This window comes from Benincasa hispida, chromosome 7 (genome assembly GCF_027475165.1).
Source record: "Benincasa hispida cultivar pf3 chromosome 7, pf3_genome.v1.1, whole genome shotgun sequence".
Lineage (NCBI taxonomy): Eukaryota > Viridiplantae > Streptophyta > Magnoliopsida > Cucurbitales > Cucurbitaceae > Benincasa > Benincasa hispida.
This window is the reverse complement of record NC_143484.1, coordinates 18,966,581-18,974,269: the sequence shown is the minus strand read 5'-3', so window position 1 is coordinate 18,974,269 and position 7,689 is coordinate 18,966,581. Positions and strand designations below refer to the sequence as shown.

The 7,689-nt window shown below is 35.5% G+C and overlaps 1 pseudogene; it reads left to right on the top strand.

Annotated features, from left to right (window-relative positions):
- Window positions 1–4,611: 4,611 nt before the first annotated feature.
- On the top strand, window positions 4,612–7,093 carry LOC150034994 (beta-galactosidase 15 pseudogene; annotated as a pseudogene).
- The last annotated feature ends 596 nt before the right edge of the window (window positions 7,094–7,689 follow it).

The following is a 7,689-nucleotide window of genomic DNA, read 5'->3' as shown; positions in this document are numbered from 1 at the left end:
CCTTCTTCTCAACCTCGATCTTAGTTTCTTTGAGCCTTTGCCTCTGGCAGCCCTACTCTGAAAACTAGATTTCTAGAGCTTTCAAGTGGTTTTGGAATCACTCCAAATGCACGAGTATATTGGAAGATCTCATCGTCCAAATTTGACACATACCTCTAAACCCTCACTGCCCTCTACTTTCTCTATGAAATTTATGATTTTTGTGTGATTTGAAAATGAAAACCCAACTCCCTATTTACAGTCCTTCAAATTGCTCGTGGGATTGACAGCATCTACTTGGCTGCATGGCCAAATGTTTAATCCTCCCTTTATCAATGTAAGCTGACTTCATCTTGGTTGAATGTGTTCTTCCCAAACGCATTCAACATAATTTCTTAGGGTTTAAGAATTTCTCTTAATCGAACACCTAGATTTTAATTGACATTTTCCCTTACATCTTCAAGCTTTGTTTGTATTCAAATTAGGGTTTTTACATGCATAATCCACCCAAACGCGTCCAAATACATTGCCCAGAAGCTTGCTCGGCCGTTCAATGCATAGGAGAGGCGTGGGTGTGACGTTCGAATTCGACAAAGCAAGGCTAGCATAGGTGCTCTCGCTCTTTCCGCTCTTGGCAGTGTCACTCTTTCCCACTTTCTCGCTAGTCTCGCTCTCTCCAGCAATCTCGCTGGTCTTGCTCTCTCCAATCTCGCTCTCTCCAGCTTTAACTTTTCTCTCCACTCTCGCTCTCTCCAGCTTTCTCGCTGGTCTCGCTCTCTGCCATCTTCTATCCAATCTCGCTCTCTCCCATTTCCTCGCCAGTCTCGCTGGTCTTGATCTCAATGATCTCACTCTCAACGATCTCGCTGATCCCATTCTCAACGATCTCGCTCTTAGCTATTGCGAACATTGTTCTCCTTACACGTTTGCTCACCACTTTGTGATACTTTTACACGGATCTTCTAGGATAATTCCAAAATAATATTTTCTATATTTTTCCTTAATTCCTTACTTCGTACTTCACCTAATTTTTCATACTTTTTCGTATTCTTCCCCGAATTTTTCAAACTTATCTTCATATTATTCCACACTAATTCCACGTACTCAATTTCTATATTTATTCCCACTTAATAATTTTTCCCAACTTTTCCAATATTATTTTCTCCTTTCAAATCTCCATTCCTTCTTTCACCAATTACACTAACTGTTTTCAACAACCTATTTATTATACAAATTTCATTGCAATTTTACCAATTAAAGCTCAACTTAAATTATTCATGGAAAATCTACTTAACACTTAGAAATTTCCTTCCCCTTAACTTAGAATTTAACTTTCACTTAGTTAATTCCTTTTATCACTTGCTTAAGTAAGGAAAATAGAAATCCGGGTTTCACAACTTACGAGAAACATCTGTCTCCTATCCCTAAATCGGGTAGGTGTGAATTCCGTTTTGCACCATATGTCCCCAGCTATCTACCCGAACTTACCCCTGAAATTGGAGGCTTATTGAGCCGGGTCGTTGAGCCAACCTTCACCTATTAAAATCTAAGGATAATCCCAATTAAACAGGAGTTCATAGTTAGCTTAGGATTAAGATCGACTTACCTAGGTCATCTAAGTGTAATAGTCAGTCTTATATAGTAAACAACGTTATAAAGTAAGAGTGACTTATTTCTTGATCTGGTCTCCTGCAAACTGATTGCATAGGACACCCCCGTTCCTCATGTCAGTACATGAATGAATCTGGATCACTTCATTTGTGGTATCTTTACAACAACTTGTAACAACTACAGAGTAGGCCGCGTCCAATAGTGTTACCAGAATAAGGTACCCAACCTTAATCATGTACTATAGACTATTTTAGCTATTTACTCAAACTTGATCCATCTTCATGTCTCTACATAAAGTTCACATATTAATATAATAGCCATGGATCTTAGTTTATTGGATTTAAACTTTTACGTATGCAATTTATAGAATATGTTTATCTTTCTACAAACTACGAGTTTTAGGATATAAAACCCAACAACAATAGAATATGTTTAACTTTATAAATTGCGAGTTTTAGGACATACAACCCAACAATAATCCCACTTGGACTAAAACTCCAGTGGTTATATACAAATATATACATTGTTGAGTATAGTGAAAGAACAAAAACAAAAGTATAAATACAATAAACTAGGGCATCAGAGACCTATTATTTCTCCCATTTGCTCTAATAGAAAGTATCTCGTAGTTCTAGTCCCACTAGGTGACCCTCAAACACTTTAGTTCAGATGGTCTTTGTAAATGGATCAGCTAAGTTGTCTTGTGAGGCTATCTGCGTGACAACTATGTCTCTTTTATGTACAATATCCCTGATGAGATGGTAGTTCCGCTCGATGTGCTTTCCACGTTTATGGCTTCAATGTTCTTTTGAGTTTACAACTCCTCCACTGTTATCACCATATAGGGTGACTGGCAAGTGCATATTTGGAATCACTTCCAAATAAATTAGGAACTTTTTGAGTCATACTGCTTCTTTTGCTGCTTCACTTACAGCTACATACTCAGCTTCCAATGTGGGGTCAGCAATACAACTTTGCTTGATACTTCTCACTACTGCTGCCCCATTTAGAATGAATACTAACCTTGAAGTTGATTTCCTTGAATCAATCACTACAAGAAATAATAGATACGATAGCACTTTTTTTAGTTATATTTATATAACTAAAATAATATGCTATCTTTATCTTATAATAGCACTTTTTTAACGCTATAATAAAATATTTATAGCTTTAATCTTATGCTATTGTAAGGTATTTTGGTCTTTTCTAATAGCCATAATTACAATAATAATCTTTTGATGGCACTTTTTTTTCACTATATAAATTTTGTTATAGCTTTGCTCATGACTATAAAAGGCTCAACTTTTTTTTTTCTCAGCAAGAATAATTTGTATATGATTTTTTATATTTGTGTTAAAAATAATCTCATGACTCGAGTTCAGCCCACACATATTAAATATTTCATAACATATTAAATACCATGACTTTCATTCATAATTGAAAATTTATAAATATATTAACATTGAAGAAAAATGTAATCATTTTTTAGAACAAAGTATACAGATGATACAAAATAAAGTAATGTATCATTCATGTTCATTTTTGCAAGTAAATAAAATATTTTGGAAGCATTCTTTGTTCAATTGTAATTCCTAAGATTCTCTTAATCTTCCAATGGATGGACAGTTCTTTTGAAGGTTGATTTGTACTTTTTGATGGATACCTATTAAATAAAAAAACATAGACACATATTAAATAAACAAACATAACAAAAGAAACCTAATAAATAGCACAAGTCATTTAGAAATCCACTGGCACCAAACCAAAACAACAAATTACATAGTTGAACTCAATCTAGAGCACCAAGAAAATAGTAGGGAAGATCTTGTGGTGGTCTACACAAAGATTTGGAGGATTTTGCATCTAGAAATAGAGATTTCAATGGTTCTTTAAATGTACGTTGTTGAAACCCATTAACTCTGTTTAAGCATGTTTTTTTTATGCCAAAATTAATGAATTAGAGTGCTTATGGATAATATTCTCTTCCGCTACGTGGTGGTGCCGATCCAACAACCGAATGTGCACATGTCCACATTATCCCGTTAGACGTGCTATAGGAAAGCTAACAATGTCTCCGGGTACAATCTCGGTTTTAAATGCGAGTCACAACAAGCAAAATATCATGAGTTAAATCAACCAATAAAATCTAGAAAACGCACTTCCCCACCATGCCAATTTCCAAACATTACACATATATATCATAACATATATATATAGAATTCAACATAACAAAATAATAAAACCACTCACAGTCCTCCTGTTTATCCTTCAAGAATTTTCCAAGCATAACTCCTGGCCCGGTCTCCTTGAATTTCACTTCTTTTCCAGAAATTCCAAATTAGTAAAAAAAAATTCCTCCAGTAATTCCCTTTTAATCCAGGACTAACTTAAAAATAAAATAAGGAAGAAAATGTATACTTCCTTAGAAAAATCAGGACAACAAAAAAATTGAACCTAGAGTTGAGAGACTAAAATCATATGGAAACCTATTTTGTTTACCATGTACTATTTTATTATATGACCCCAATGCACAAAATGAAAAATCAAAAAATCAAAAATTTGAAGAAAGATACTCAAATTCATGAGCTTCACACTAATGAGGCAAAACTCAAACTCAACTTTCACTATAATTGAATTTATTAGCCATACTTTATTACTCATGTGAAGTTGATGTCTTTAAAATTAAAACCAAAGATGAAAAATGAATACGCAAATCCTTATTGGGAAAACAGACTTTTGGTGTAATATTTTTAATTGGGTGATAGGTTATTTCAGGATAAGGTCGAACAATATTTTTGAAATTCTTTTCTAAAAAGAGTATTTTCCAAATTTCACTAAAGCAACTCATACCGATAAAGTTTGGCCAGCTAAATTCACTTACATTATTCCTATATTTAGAATTCATCAACAAAAAGAGTACAAAGATTGATGGAAAGACCTATCACATATTTACGTAGATTCCTTGTATATAAACATATTGATTCCAACATAAACGAAACGCCTAATGTTGTAAAATCAAAGATGGTTAACCTTCAATGGCTTGTTCTTCCCCTCCTTGCAACTTTATCTTGCTTTTCTTTTTGTAAAGGAGACAGTGTCTCCTATGATTCAAATGCCATAATTATCAATGGTGAACGGCGTGTTATCTTCTCAGGATCAATTCATTATCCACGCAGCACCGAAGCAATGTGGCCTGATCTTATTCAAAAAGCTAAAGATGGTGGACTTGATGCACTCGAGACGTACATTTTTTGGGATCGCCACGAACCTCGACGACGAAAATATGATTTCTCTGGACATCTAAACTTTATCAAATTCTTCCAACTCGTTCAAGAGGCTGGGCTATATGTTGTGATGAGGATTGGTCCTTACGTGTGTGCCGAGTGGAACTATGGAGGCTTTCCACTGTGGTTGCATAATATGCCGGGAATCCAACTTCGAACTGACAATCAAGTCTACAAGAATGAAATGCAAACTTTCACAACAAAGATAGTGAATATGTGCAAACAAGCCAACCTTTTTGCATCACAAGGGGGGCCAATAATCTTAGCTCAAATCGAGAATGAGTATGGAAACGTGATGACCCCATATGGAAGCGCAGGAAAAACATATATCAACTGGTGTGCTCAAATGGCTGAATCTCTCAATATTGGTGTTCCATGGATCATGTGCCAACAAAGTGATGCCCCACAACCTATCATCAATACATGCAATGGATTCTATTGTGATAACTTTAGTCCTAACAATCCTAAGAGCCCAAAAATGTTTACTGAAAATTGGGTGGGATGGTTCAAGAAATGGGGCGATAAAGACCCTTATAGAAGTGCAGAAGATGTAGCTTTTTCTGTGGCAAGATTTTTTCAATCTGGTGGTGTGTTTAACAACTATTACATGTATCATGGAGGCACAAACTTTGGAAGAACATCGGGAGGTCCATTCATTACTACGTCGTATGATTACAACGCCCCACTTGATGAATATGGAAACGTGAATCAACCCAAATGGGGACATCTCAAACAACTCCACGAATCCATCAAAATGGGAGAGAAGATTCTCACCAACGGCACCCGTTCAGACCAAAAATTTGGTAGCTTTGTTACTTTAACGAAATTCTCCAACCCCACAGTAGGGGAGAGGTTTTGTTTTTTGAGCAACACTGATGCCAGCAATGATGCTACCATAGATTTGCAGGCAGATGGAAAGTACTTTGTACCAGCTTGGTCTGTGAGCATTCTTAACGGTTGCAACAAAGAGCTTTTCAACACTGCAAAGATCAATTCCCAAACATCTATGTTTGTGAAGGTGCAGAATGAGAAGGAAAATGCAACTGTCGTGGGTTTGGGCTCCGGAGCCCATGAGAGATACTCTACAAGGAAAAGGTACATTTAATGCAAACCTTCTTTTGGAACAAAAAGGAACCACGGTTGATTTTAGTGACTACTTGTGGTATATGACAAATGTTGAAACTAATTCAACATCTTCACTTCAAAATGTAACTCTACAAGTGAATACAAAAGGTCATGTGCTTCATGCCTTTGTTAATAGACGGTACATTGGATCGCAATGGGGAAGCAATGGCCAGAGTTTTGTATTTGAGAAACCCATTCTATTAAAAGTCGGAACCAACACCATAACCCTTTTGAGTGCAACAGTAGGATTGAAAAATTATGATGCATTTTATGACACGGTGCCAACTGGAATTGATGGAGGTCCCATTTATCTTATTGGAGATGGAAATGTCACAACTGATTTGTCATCAAATTTATGGTCTTATAAGGTTGGATTAAATGGAGAAATGAAGCAACTTTACAACCCAATGTTCACACAGAGAACAAAATGGAGCACATTAAATAAAAAATCTATTGGTAGGAGAATGACATGGTACAAAACAAGCTTTAAGACACCCTCAGGAATTGACCCTGTAGCATTGGACATGCAAGGAATGGGAAAAGGTCAGGCTTGGGTAAATGGACAAAGCATAGGTCGATTTTGGCCTTCTTTCATTGCTGGCAATGATAGTTGCAGCGCAACCTGTGATTATAGAGGCGCATATGACCCTAGCAAGTGCGTTGGAAATTGTGGGAATCCTTCCCAAAGATGGTATCATGTTTCAAGATCGTTTCTATTGGATGACACCAACACGTTGGTTTTGTTTGAAGAAATTGGTGGAAATCCTCAACAAGTCATAGTTCAGACCATCACTATAGGAACAATATGTGGAAATTATAATGAAGGAAGTACGTTAGAGTTGTCTTGTCAGGGAGAGCATATCATCTCTGAGATCCAATTTGCTAGCTATGGAAATCCAGAGGGAAAATGTGGTTCATTCAAAAAAGGTTCATGGGATGTTTCAAATAGTGCTCTTTTGGTAGAAAAGACTTGCATTGGTATGGAAAATTGTTCAATTGATGTATCTGCAAAGTCATTTGGATTGGGCAATGCTACTAATTTATCTGCAAGATTAGCAGTTCAAGCACTATGCTCAAAGAATCGAGTAATGTAATATATATATATATTATCATTCGAGCTAACAAATTGATTTTCTTTCCTTTTTGTGGTATGATTTATTAATCACAAACCTGAGAGAAATTAGAAACGTCAAAACAAGTTTTTCTTCTTAAAAATTAAAAAAAAATGATAAAATATTCTGAAGCTTCGTCTAAATAATCTAAACAACAAATAATCTGTTAGTAGAAATTATCTAACACCCAATAATAATCTAAACATGCTATTAGTATTAGCTTCTATCACTTGTAACATGCTATCAGTAGTAGCTTCTATCAACCATAACCACTGAACACCTTTTTGCCCCTTTCTTGTCGTTCCCAAACATTTATAAGTCCATTTTCTTTTCGATGATAGCTTCTATCACTAATAAACATGCTATTAGTGATAACTTCTAGGCATTCCACTTACATTTTAGTTCGAGATTCAACTTTATTAATTAAATTCACTAAGTTGGCTATCAATGATAGATTTCTATCAAAGATTAAGCTATCAATGATAGAAAATATTAGTAGCTATCACGGATAGATTTTCATTTGCTATTTATAATTATTATTTGTTATAACAATCAAACTTGATGGTTGGTTTGTTGGC